This window comes from Phocoena sinus, chromosome 7, assembly GCF_008692025.1.
Source record: "Phocoena sinus isolate mPhoSin1 chromosome 7, mPhoSin1.pri, whole genome shotgun sequence".
In the NCBI taxonomy this organism is placed as follows: domain Eukaryota; kingdom Metazoa; phylum Chordata; class Mammalia; order Artiodactyla; family Phocoenidae; genus Phocoena; species Phocoena sinus.
In genome coordinates, this window is record NC_045769.1 from 55,761,906 (window position 1) to 55,775,291 (window position 13,386).

General features: G+C 43.8%; 1 protein-coding gene across 7 annotated transcripts in view; it reads right to left on the minus strand.

Annotated features, from left to right (window-relative positions):
- OSBPL6 (oxysterol binding protein like 6) overlaps positions 1–3,988 on the minus strand; it is a 213,135-nt gene extending 209,147 nt beyond the window's left edge. For 4 of the 7 annotated variants that reach the window (XM_032638030.1, XM_032638029.1, XM_032638028.1 and 1 more), the window contains exon 1: positions 3,865–3,988. The gene's annotated coding sequence lies outside the window, so the exon portion shown is untranslated. The remainder of the gene's footprint in view (positions 1–3,864) is intronic. The other 3 variants (XM_032638034.1, XM_032638031.1, XM_032638033.1) reach the window with 1 other exon arrangement.
- Between the last annotated feature and the right edge of the window lie 9,398 nt (positions 3,989–13,386).

Below are 13,386 nucleotides of genomic sequence, written 5' to 3' on the forward strand. Positions count from 1 at the left end.
ACTATATTTAAGCACTCCCAACTCAAGGAGGTCTAAACATAAATCTGGAAGAAGTTTAGGGAACAAAAGAAAAAATAGATACTTCATGCAAATTCTAAAACCAAAGCCAGATCCACCCCACACACACGTATACATATTCAACAGTGATTTGTTTTTGGTAGAGTCTGTTTTGGGTAGATCCTTGAGAGCAGACATGTTTATGATCCAGCACCTAATATGGTGTTTGACACATACTAGGTGTTCAATAAACGCTGGCTGAATGAAGAAGAATGACACTCAATGTGCCCATGTCACTGCCACATGAGACCCACAGAAGTGACCGGACAAGGGGTTGGTGATCGAATGGATGGACGTAGAACTGCCTCCAAAGTTCATGGAAACTCAGAACCACTAGAAAGGCAGACTACTAAGTTCAGTAACTGAGATGGACATCATGTCAGTTACCCCTAAAATTAATTTTAGTTCATTTTCTTGATCAAAACTACTAAGTTCACTCTGGATTTCAAATCATATAAACACACATCTCTGCAGGGGATGTAAGGAATGTATAGCCGAAGCAAGGGATGTGGATAATCATCCTTGAATAGCAGAGGCTTTATTATTATTAATAATAATAAAAAAGAGAGTCCTTTACTTTCTTGTGAGCTTTTTTGATAACTTCTGACTTTACTGGTAAGCAACAAGCTTTTTTCCTGGGGAGGTCTTTTTTTTTTTGTATTAAAGATGCTGCCACATTGTCATTCAACTGCTTTTGGAATTACCAGCAATGTGTTCTCCAAATCACTATGCCAAGGGAAGGCAATCCAACACACACACACACACGTACACACTTATGCTTGTTTGTATTTGATTATTCATGTTTGCTTGTTTCCCTGGCTTGTGTAAATTAGTACAATTTTAGAAAATAATTTGGCAATATCTATCAGTTGCATATTCACACATCCTACACAATCAACAATTCTATACCTTGGTATTTACCCAAGAGAAACACTTGCCCATGTGCCCCAGGAAACATGAATGATCAAAGCATCACTCTTTGCAATCTTCTTAAAAATGAGAAAAAAAAAAAAGGCCATTGGTAAGAGAGCAGGGAAACATATTGTGTTACAGACAAATGATGGAATATTGTACAGCAGTGTAAGTCAGTGAACTACAGCTGCATACAATACGGATGAATCTTAGTGACATAACGTTGCGTGGGAAAAAAAAAAGTCTCAGACATCAACAGATAGTATGAGACCTTTTTATCAAAATTAAAAACAAACTTTAAAAACGTATTAGAATTATTACTTAACCTTTGAAGTAAAAAAAAAAAAAAGTCCCTATTTTGAGAATTCATGCCTTATCCTTCCAAACAAGACAACAAACTCTTGACGACAGAGGGGCATCTTTCACTCTTATTTGTATCTCCCACATGCCTAGACCAACGTCCTAAACAGACAGGTGCTCAATAAGTTAAGTGTCCACTGAATGATTACTGCATGTTACTTAACTAAGACATTTTAATAAAAATTATACCTTCTCCCTAGTCCAACAGTTTTATGAGTAAAGTCACATAAAACTTTTATCTAGGACTTCCCTGGTGGCACAGTGGTTAAGAATCCATCTGCCTGCCAATGCAGGGGACACGGGTTGGATCCCTGGTCCGGGAGGATCCCACATGCCGCGGAGCAACTAAGCCCATGCACCACAACTACTGAGCCTGCGCTCTAGAGTCCACGAGCCACAACTACTGAGCCCACGTGCCACAACTACTGAAGCCCGCGTGCCTAGAGCCCGTGCTCTGCATCGAGAGAAGCTACCGCGATGAGAAGCCCACACATCACAATGAAGAGTAGCCCCCGCTCGCTGCAACCAGAGAAAGCCCGCGCGCAGCAACGAAGACCCAACGCAGCCAAAAATAATTTTTAAAAACAATTTTATCTACTTAGGCATTAACCTAATTCTACCTCTGCACTGATGCTACAGATCTCCAAAACTAAATATTTCTTCTTGAAAGGACTTTACCTTTTTTCTTGGAATAAAGTTAACTAACGTAAAGTTAAAGCCATCTAAGGACAAGAAAACTTAAATATATTAAGTGATCCTGTAAAAGTCTAACCAAGAGACACCTGATAAACCATCATAATTTGAAACTGAGATATCCCAAAAGGAATCCATCCGCTGAATGTAAAATGGAGTTATCAACATGAAAACTGAAAATATGAGCAAACCCTGGATTTTTAGGCTTTCTAAAAGCAAAGATTTTAATTTCAAAATATTGTGTTTCTACTTGGAGAAAAAAAACTAGTTTTAGGGGGAAACACACGAAATCCAGGGGTAAAATAATAATAGGAATAATATTCCACCAATCAGGGCTTTCCTTATAACCCAAGGAGGGCTATGCATATTCTCTGGAGGTGATTATTGCCCGGTTACACTGCAGCTTCCCTTCGACCTTGGGAACCCTGCTCACTCTGAGTTACTGTGAGGTCTTCTGTTTCATTTATTATTAGTCTTTGTATCTGCAATGCTGTAGCACTGGATAGGAATATCAACTTTGTGAGCTCGCAGTACCTAAAACTGTAGAAATGCTTCCAAAAAACAAAAAGGGGAGGAGGGAGGGAGAAAAAATACAACCAAGAGGAAAACAAAGTTAATGATATTGAGCAGGAATATTAAAATTTTTTACCTCTGGAGAAAGACCACATATACTAATCAGCTCTATGATATACAACTATCCATTAGCATGCAATTTTTAAATTTAAGAAAAGATAGTCAAGAAAAATTATTTTGTTATTTGGGGAAAAAAAGCACAGTTTGCTAAAACTAATCCAGCGATTTAAAAATGGAAATTCTTATAGAGAAAAAGCCTATAGGACTTTGCATCCAGGAGGAAGAAATAATCTGGCAACCCAATGGGTTCATTTAGTTTCGTGTCAATTGCTTCACGTCCATTATGTAATGCTTTCCCCAGCTTTAGGTCTCTGTTTAAGCTACCTTCAGGTATATAACAGATTGCCACAAAATCAGTATCTGGTCATAACTTTCAAAAACAGCTTTAAAGATGTCATGCAGATGTGTCTGTATACAGCAGAGGCTTTTTTAAAAAATGTGCTGGTGTCATTACTTCCCGGCTTCCTCCCTAGGTCTCCCATCCCCTCCTCGCCTAGCATCCCCGGCCCCACATTTTGCAGGCAGCTCCCGCTGGATGCAGGGGAAGCACGTCTTGACTGCAATGAAAACCCTGTCCCGGTCTGAACCGGAGAAGGCAGGCTCGGCCCTGGCCGGGGGTGTGGACGAAGGCTGCAGGAAAGGCTGCAGGGGCGCCAGCAGCTTGTGGTCAGGGGTGCCCCGAGAGGGCAGTCCGCAGTGCACGCGCACAATAAAACCCAATGCACAACTTCCCCAGCCGCTCCTCTCCGCTCCCCAGCTTCCCTGAAAGGTGAGGCGTAGGCGTTAGCTGGAGAGGGCGCGGGCGCGCCGGTCGGGTTCTCCGCAGACAATTATATCAGTCCCTGTCCCTGTCCCTGCCCCAGCTTCCATCCCAGCAGCCGGGGCGCGGGGCTGGGCGTGGGGGATGCAGGAACTAGAGCCGGGCGGCCGGAATTCCCCACTACGAGGGGGAGGGGAGGGCGGCGAGCGCGGACCGGGACCCAGACGCCCCCTCCCACCTCGGCCGCGGAGAGGGACTGGCACCGCCGTCCCGGGCTCTCTGGCCAGGGGAATCCCCGGAGGGCTCGATGCCTCAGAGGCCCAAGCCGGGCTGCCCGGCCGTGCGTCCCTCAGGGTCCTCGGCCCTCGGGCCGCGCACAATGCCCGCGGGCCGGGGTGCGGGCACCGTCGCGCCGCTCCAGAGGTCCCCTCCGCAGCTAGGACACCTACCTGGAAGACGAGCAGCGGCGCCGCCGACCTTGCGGCGGCAGCGGCGGGAGGCTGCAGACGGCCCCGGCGGTCGGGAGGGCGCGAGAGCCGGCCGGGGAGCGGAGGCGCGGGCGCCGCCTGCGTGGATCCGCGGTCTCCGGCGCCCACAGCTGCGGTGACGGCGGTGCGGCGCCTCCAGTGGTCCGCGGCGCCGCAGCCCCTCCTCTCCCACGGGCGGGGCGCGCTGGCGGGGCGGTGCTCCGGCCTCCCCGCCCCCGGCTGCCGCTGGCTGACTGGCTGGCTGGGCTGGAGTAGAACCGCGGCGGTCGGAGCTCCAGCTGCGTGCGGGACCTGCTGGACACCCTCGCCGCGCTGCCCGGAGAGCCACGGACTGGGCGCGCCGAGCCTCCGAGGCGCGGGGTCTCACTGCCTGGGCTCACTCCCGGCCCGGCCCCCGTGGGAACACCCCTGGTGCCCAGAGATCACAGCTGTGGAGCCCCTGACCGGACATCCCTGGGCCTGAGCGCCGTAGAAACGACCCCGTTCGCCCTAGCTCCAGCCGGCGGAGGTGGGCCAGCCCTGGTTCGCACGGGGTGGCCCCAGATGGTCTCAGCGCTCGGGGCCTGGAGCGCAGCCGCTCCCAGCACCGTTGGAGAGCGGACTCAGAAGGGAACAGCAGCCCGGCCACCTCCCTGGAGGCGCCGCCCGGCCCCTGTCTCAGGCCGTCGCTCAGGCTGATCAATAAACAAACGGGACTGTGTGTGCCTGCTCCCCGCCGGCCCTGATGCTCCCCAGCAAAAACTTCCCCGGCCCAGAGACACACCTCACTACGACCCTTCCCAGCCTCTTAAACTCTTCTACCCTTAAACCGTTCCCAGCCTATACCCAAGGGCAGATTAATCTAAAGGCAAATTTGCTGGGAAACACGGGGAAATTTTGCACAGACGTTTCTTCTGTAAAGGGATGATTGGGGAAATGTCGGAAGTATCTCAAGACATTTCTGTCATCACCACCTTCAGGAGAAAAAAATCCAGAGAGCACGGATAGTAACAGGAACTACTAGAGAAACAGCGCTGGAGTGCTTTGTGGGCTCTCTAGGGGTCCAGGTTGGATGAGTCGGGGGATAGGTGCCCTCAAAATTTGAAGATACTGGTACCCACAGAGGCAACTGTGATGGCATTTCACTGTTCTCTGTACTGATAAAAACCCTGCTTCGCTATGAAACATAGTCATTCCCACACACAATTTCTCTTGAATCTCCAGTCTCACTTTTTGGATTAGCTACTTCCACCCTCACTAACAACGTTCTCATATCGTCCTGTCATAAAATAATAGATGCTGAACCCTGTGACACGTCACAGTTTCACCTTAACTCCTTCCCTGTGGAGAAAGTCTCCTCAAGGGAACGACTGGGGCTCTGACCTTCACTTGACTATCACCACCTTTTCACCCCTTCCATCTGGGTTCCACTGAGAGAAACTCTACTGAAACTGCTCTCTCTCTCCAAAAAGAAAGAAAAAAAAAAAATCCAAATCCCATATACAAGAAAATATGAGTGTGAAAGGAGATGAGAGAGCACACACAGAGTCTTTAACCTAAAGAAATGTTTCTCAAAATTTTTCACTAAACCTCTAATAGCAGAGAACCATAAACTAGTAGGGAGGGGAAAGGAACTATCACAACCTAAATCTCATGCTTTACCTTAAGAATGCTTGTATGCTTTCCCTCTATTCCATAGTATCTCTGTTTTATTATTTTATTTTTGTAGTTAATTAACTAATTTGGGAGGGGGGCGGGGTGTGGCATGCTGCATGGCTTGCGGGATCTTAGTTCTCCGACCAGGGATTGAACCTGGGCCCTCAGCAGTGAAAGCACCAAGTCCTAATCACAAGACTACCAGGGAATTCCCTGTTTTATTATTTTAAAAATAGGTTCTAAAGATCGGGGGAAAGTCTCCTACATGTCTCATTGATTAATGATCATAGAAGATGTGATGGCACTACACCCATCCATTTGAGGAAATGGGTGGAATAAAGTGAGCTGACATGGGACATCAAGGCAGTTTTTCTACTCTGTGTATCACAATATTTTGAAAACAGACTGGCATACATATATAAAATGAATAACAGGCTTTTCACTGCTTTTTGAGCTATGGCAGGGTTATTGCTCAGAGGTTGCCAGAAAGCAATGTTTTCATTAAGTGTATTCTTGCTGAGAGTTTAGGTCACAAGTCATATGTTGGCTAAAAGGATCTCTGCTTCCTGATTCAGTCCTTCAGTTTGTCTCAGAAATACTTGTTCATAGGCTTTTTCAGTCAAGGAAGATAATGATATTCTTAAATACTACTACTAATGCTATAATTTTATCATATGGAAATAAACTGAGCCTCACAGGAATCATAGCTCTCACTATCAATTCTTTTCATATAACTCTCACACTTCATTGCAATTTTTCTATGGGTACAATTTTAGCTGGGATTTCTTAGGAAGGCTGAAATGCTAATGCTTCGTTGAATGATGCAGTCTCAGGGCATCAAGAGTGAGGAAAAAAGACGTGCAACAGGGAAGAATGGGAAGCAAATACATGGCAATATATTACCAACCTGGTCTATGCTTCATGACCCTGAGGAGACGCAGCCAATTGTTGGCCATGTGCCGTGTCTATGGACAGGCTCTATAGAAAACATTCCCAGCAACAGTCTATTAAAGCGAGGACCAAAGAAGAAATTTACCTGCAAGCTCCCTCCCATCTCGTATCTCCCACTGGTCAAAATTTACCCCATTGGTGGTTAACTCCCCCAACTTCCAGGTTCAGTCATCTGATCCCTCTCGCAAAGAGAAACAAACCCCATACCCTGCAGCCATGGTATGGTATTTGTGCAAGATTGTTCTATAGGCAACTTGGTTATGTTGGAAACTATGTTTTCCAGAATCCCCTTTCTTATATGCTTAAAGGTCTGTATTTGTCTGGGTGGATAAAACTGAGGTTACCTGAGATTTGAGTTTCATTTCAACAAAAATGAAGCAGCAGCCATTAAACTCTGAAGGTCATCATTGGTTAGATGTGGCAAGAGACAAATGTCTGGATGTAAGAGAGTTCTTGTTCTCACTCTTCTCTGCCCTGCGTTCCCCCTGGTCGAATAACTGTGACCACAATCAGGCTAACAGACTCTTCACAGAGACTCAGAGGTAGTAGTCACAAAGAGCCCACCACCTTCCATAGGCATCTCCACCAGCCCTCCTTGTGGTGCCACCACAGCGGCTGGATGTGCCTAGCTTCCAGATTTCCCTTGCAAGCTCGGACTCCTTCGCTTATGTCAGGGCTGGTCTCTGATCTTTCAACAACCACTCTTTAGACTCAATTCCCCAGCTCCTCCAGCAAATGTGGAAGTCTAATTCCTTTAATAAGTTCCTTGTTTAACATACTCAGAGTGCTTCTGCTTCCCTGACTGAACCTCACTGGCCAGGGGCATAAGCTTGCGGCTGATCTGCTCCAGGAGGCCTGCACTGGGTCAGTCACCTGTAGGGCAATTGAGGCAGGGTAAGTAGCTCAGAGACTGAGAGAAACGTGAGGCAAAGAGAAGTGGAGGAGGTACTGTAGCTGTGTCCTATACAAGCAACAAAAATATTCATAATTTGCTTAGTATTTTTTCATTAAGAGTCTTCAGGCTTGAAAATATTTTTATTATTACTTAATTATTCACTACTTTATTACTAAATTAACCTACTTTAGTGAATCACTCCCATATTATCAAAATGAACAATGGCTCATTTTACCTTTGTTGAAACATCATTTTGGTTCCTTGCATGGAAAACAATAAATCAAATCTCAGTTGGAAAATTATGACTAGTATCTTTCTCTAGCTATGGAAACATCCTATCCGCGTTTCTCATTTTGTTGTAAAGCTGTGTATAAAGATGAGCATTCCCTTTGTAATTTACTCTTGTAGAGTAAGGGTTTTTTGTTTGTTTGTTTCTTCGTTTTTGTTTTTTACAAATTTACCATTTTCACAATACCAAAGGAACACAGGGAGAAAATCAAAATGCAAACTCTTTGAAACAATGAGTCCTTGCAGGAAGGGTACAATATTACCCAGTGCTTCTAGGGTGAGGGGTCTTGATCTATCCTTATCTGCAGCTTGTTTGTCTGTCAGACTTGGTGCTATTTTTGAATATGTGCATACATCCTCCCCCCCATAATTCCTACAATGTTTCAAAAAATTAACACATATTTTTGAATCTTTTCTTACCAAGAATATTGCCATCAAGAACTCCTGTGTGGAAAAAATAAAAATAAAAAAGAACTCCTGTGTGGAAAATAGTCAATATTTTATAATAACTACAAATGGAAAATAACATTTAAAAATTGTGGGGCTTCCCTGGTGGCGCAGTGGTTGAGAGTCCGCCTGCCGATGCAGGGGACACGGGTTCGTGCCCTGGTCTGGGAGGATCCCACATGCCGCGGAGCGGCTGGGCCCATGAGCCATGGCCGCTGAGCCTGCGCGTCCAGAGCCTGTGCTCCACAACGGGAGAGGCCACAACAGTGAGAGGCCTGCATACCGCAAAAAAAAAAAAAAAAAAAATTGTGAATCACTCTATTGTACGTCTGTAACTTATGTATTATTGTACATCAACTGTACTTCAATTAAAAAAAAAGTGTGTAAACACCTGACAAATTCAGAAGGCCTAACCTCCATGTCCCAAACTCCATTTAGTCCCATACGCTTATTCCCCACATTATCATGATCAGCTCAGATGACTTGCTGATCCAGCCCACAGAATATTATCTCCGTTTCAGAGTGAACCTTTCATTCAGAATGCTTATCAGAGTGCCTAAAAGGATTGAGAATTAGGATTTTGTTGAGGTTATAAATTGTGGAAGTTGAGGTGGTTTTGGTACCTGCTTCCTTCATTTGATTCAATAAATATTTATTGAGCCTTAGGCATTATTGTGTTAGGCATTATTCTGGGTGATTGAGATAGGAGTGAGCAAAACATAGAGTCTGCCCTGGTAAAGCTTACATTCCAGCAGGGGGAGACAGACAATCCACAATAAACCTAACAGGTAAGTAAATTACACGGTGTATTAGAAAGTCGTAAGTGATATGAGCACATTAAGTTGAGCACATTAAGATAAATGGAGGTAGGTAGCCAAGCTGCAATACAGTAAGTCCTCTACATACGAACCTTCAAGTGCGAACTTTCCAAGATGCAAAGGTGCTTTCCATCAATGTCAGGCGTGAGTGAAATTGCAGTTTGCCCTCCGTCTCCTATTGCTAACGATCCTTCAGCTCTACCATCTCCCACCTCCTCTCCCTCCTCCAGTCAGTAGGTCTTCTTGCCTGTTCACTCGATGCCAGCCCCTGGATGCCAGCTGTTGTGCTGTACTACTGCACTTTTCAAGGTACCATGCTGTAAGATTAAAATATTCTCTTTATTTTTTTGTGTTGTTTGTTTTTTATGTATTATTTGTGTGAAAAGTATTACAAACCTATTACAGTACAGTACTATATAGCCAACTGTATTAGTTGGGTACCTAGGCTAACTTTGTTGGACTTACAAACAAATTGGGCTTACGAACACGCTCTCAGAATGGAACTTGTTTGTGTGTAGGGGACTTACTGTATTAAATAAAGCGGTCAAGCTGGGCCTCGTTGAGCAGATGACATTTGAGGAAAGACTTGGAGGGGATGAGGAAGTTAGTCAAGCAGATGTATGGGGGTGGGAGATTCCCATCCCAGTCAGAGAGACCAGTCACTGCAAAACCTTGGGAGTGAGCATGACTGGTGTATTCCAGAAAGGCCAGAGTGCCTGGAATAGAATGAGCTTGGAAGGGAGTATGAGGAGAGAGAGGGAATGGGGCCCAAATCATGTATGGCCTGTAGGGCCATTGTGAGGACTTTGGTTTTATTCTGAGTGAGATGGGGCGTCAATCACAGGTCTATGCAGTGGAGTGAAATGATCTGACTTGTTTTAAAAGAGCTATTCTGGCTGCTGTGTCAAGAATAGGCTATAGAGGGTCAAGGGTGGAAGCAGGTAAGAGGCTGTGCCATCATTCAGGTGTGTGATAAAGCTGGAACAGGCCAGAAGGTAAGCAGCTGTTGAATTTAATCTGTGTTTTAAAGGTGGAGCCAACTGGATTTTTGATGTACTCAACAATAAGTGTTTGTTTGAGTTATGATTGAGACTTATTTCCATTGTACACTCACTTGCTGCTAAGGTTGTGGGAGGGAACATGGGCCTTGCTGCCTCCGGACATCCAGGCATTTAGGGATTCAGATCCTAAGGCCTGAGGGTGACCGTCACCATGCTCATACCATTTGCTGACCAGCAACTCAACCGTGCTCCATTCTCTGGGTGTTTATAAAACACACACAAACACACACACTCACACACAGGATTAGCCCACATGGAAAAATAGACTCTTTGGGCACAGACGCGACAAGCCCCTTAGTTCCACAAAAATTGAAAATGAAGTCTCCCCCCAAAATTGTTGAATAAAATCAGCAAAACGGAATCTACTCTGTGCTTCATAGCCTAGGGCCTAATTTGAAAAACAACTTTCCTGTAAGTGAACTCAGACCCAGAACATACCTTCTCAGCCCACAGGCCCTTTGGGAGGACTAGATCCTTAAAGTACCCTTGTTATTACTTGAGTCCTCCGTGTACAGGCCCTCCCTCCAGAGGGGCTAAGGGAACAAACCCAACTTTCCTGATGGACAAAGATGCTAAGGGAGTTGAAAGCTCTTGAAGGATAATTAGCATAATGATGGATACTGCTGAACTGAGGCACTTGATATCTTTCTTCCAATTCTCTGAAAGGGTCATTTCTCTGTGTTTATCTCTAGACTTTCTTCTACTACAAAGAATAGGGCATGGTAACAAAAGTGTGGTGAGAATGATTTAGGTGGTGCCCAGACATGTATTTTAAAGCCATTGAATTACAGAGTTAGTCTTTTTCAGATTTTTTCTTTCTTTCTTTTCCTTTTTTTTTTGGTTTTGATTTACCTCAAGAAGCAAGGCTCAATTTGATGCTTATATGTTTTAATATCTCCCTTTAACACTTGAAAATGTCCCATTTAACAAAGAGCAAGCAGGACCCCAGGCTCAGAGCCTTTGATCCTAGTAGGATGGTTCCAGAATTTAATGACATCTATGTTTGTTGGTTTTCACTACACTTAGTTTTATTTTGTTTGTAGCTTGTGGTATAAATTTGTTTATAAAATGCATTCATTTAAGGAATATTTTTTTAAAAGAGAGTCTATTTAAAAACATACAAGGTAAAAAATACTTATAGATGGTACATAGATATCCCCCTCCCAAAAGTCAAAAAAGTAGTAAGGAAAACAACTGAAAATTGAGAAAAAACCAGTAAATTGGAAAGAGAAAAGTCAGAAAGGACAGCTTATAAGCTCAACCTTTCCTAGCTGTTTGACTTTTGAATGTGTTTCTGAACCTCTGTCTGAGCCCCAGACTCTTTTTTTTTTTTTTTTTAGGTTTCCCAAACCTAGTAAGGTTGTTGTAAGGATTATTATAGTAACATGTTACAAGAGTCTCCTATGTAGACGGCCTCGAGACAAATATTACTTGGGTTACCTCTGCTTTCCAAAAATCTTCCTTGTGAGAATGAAACACAAATGTCATGATTTTCATGAAACTTTTGCTGATCTCTGCCAGATTTGAATATGACTGTAACTCCCACAGACTGCTTCCTGTATTTTTCCTAGATTCTGTTGGACTTGCCTTGTTCCCTCTGTTTGATTATAAGCTTCAATCTGCTGACAACCACTAGGAGGCCTTGGACTCATCAACACATGGTCTGAGAATCTGTACACACAGAAGGTACTGCCCTAAACAGAATCACCACCTCACACGTAATACGACCTACGCTTTTGCAAATGTACATGGATGCTCTTGTGATTAATAAAGTACACTTCATTTAAAAGTATGACTAAGATCATAGTAGGTTTTAGTTATGATTTTCTTCTCAGGGAATTCTCTTATGAATTAGCCCACTATTTATTTGTTTGTTTGCTTTTAATATTATGAGTCTTTACACTGAAAGTGGCTAGGAAACACTAGATTAAATGGTGCTCAAAAGCATTATAAATAAATAAATAAATAAGCATTATATTGCTCTTGGCTTATGCTCTCAAAGCTGGTGTCAGGATAGGTTTAGGTTGGTAAGATTCTTAAGATTGTACCATAATATCAAACTAGCTCATGAGATGTAAGTATGTCTTAATGTGATATACAATATAGAAAAGAAGAGCTATGTACTAGTGTTAGGTGTATGGGCAATACCAAAAGCAGCAGCAGTATGTATTGCTACACAAATTACATGACATTATTTAGATATAACATTTCAAGTTCATTTTCTTATTTTATCACGTGGCCACTTTGTGAAATACACAGGTAAGATTTTCATTTGACATAAGAGGAAACTGAGGCATTGATTGTGACTTGTCCACCATCACATAGATTCATGGAAGCTCTAGAACTCTGTTCTCGGCCTCAAGCACCTTCCCATTCCCTGGACAAGGTACATTGCCCTAGAGACCGGGGCAGGTATACAGATGGAGGCCCACACACACCATATGTATAAATAATCAAAAGTTGTAAATCAAACAAACAGTTTAATGAAATATTTTCTAGTCTACCTTGACAATTGTTTCTTTGTAATGATCTGGAATGTATTCAGAATATTCAAATTCCTTGTAGTCTAACCGGATGACTTGGCAGTGCAGGAAGATACGCCCAGGCTCATGCCTGTGTCCTACATCTCTTCTCTCCCGCTTCCAGCTCTCACCCATCCCAGGAGGGTCTTTGTGCTCACACAGGAGGACAATCCAGCCCCCATGTCTAAGCTCCATCCATACTTATCTCAAACAGCTGCCCCTTGGCACCAGAGTCCTTGGTGTAGAAGAGGAACAAAGGGTCTGGTGGGCATGCCAGCTGGGTCCTGCACATCTATGCCTGAAGAAGAGTGCATGGCTGGAGGAGGACCACAAAGGGCCTCTGAAGCACAAGGTCCAGAGCTATGGCTCCCTCATCTAACACAAGGACAGTTCTGATCTTTACATATATTTACCTTTTTAACATCAGCATTTCCTGGTGAAAACAATCCGTCAAACCAGTCGCCTCATAGATATGAAACCTCGCAGTCGTCTTACTTTATTATTAAACTCCATTCCATAATCACAGAACTGTAGAAATATTCAAGTAACTGTATATGTCTCAACTTCCAAAACAAACAAACAAAAGCTGTTGTTTTAAATTACTTTGGAGATGTTAATAAACAGTGGTAGTCAAATTCATCAACATAATATACAGAGAGGAAATTGCCAAAAGTAATTCATAAGATCTAGATTTCTTTTTTCTTTTTTCAAAACCTAATTCACAAACTAAACAGATGGAGACCAATGTCCCTAAAGGGATGTGAGTCTTGACAGAGGAAGGCTAAATGTATATAGATGAATGAAAAAATATACCCTATCCTCCGAGCTTTTATTAAACGGTAGGTCAAGAATTAAGTGTCAAGATA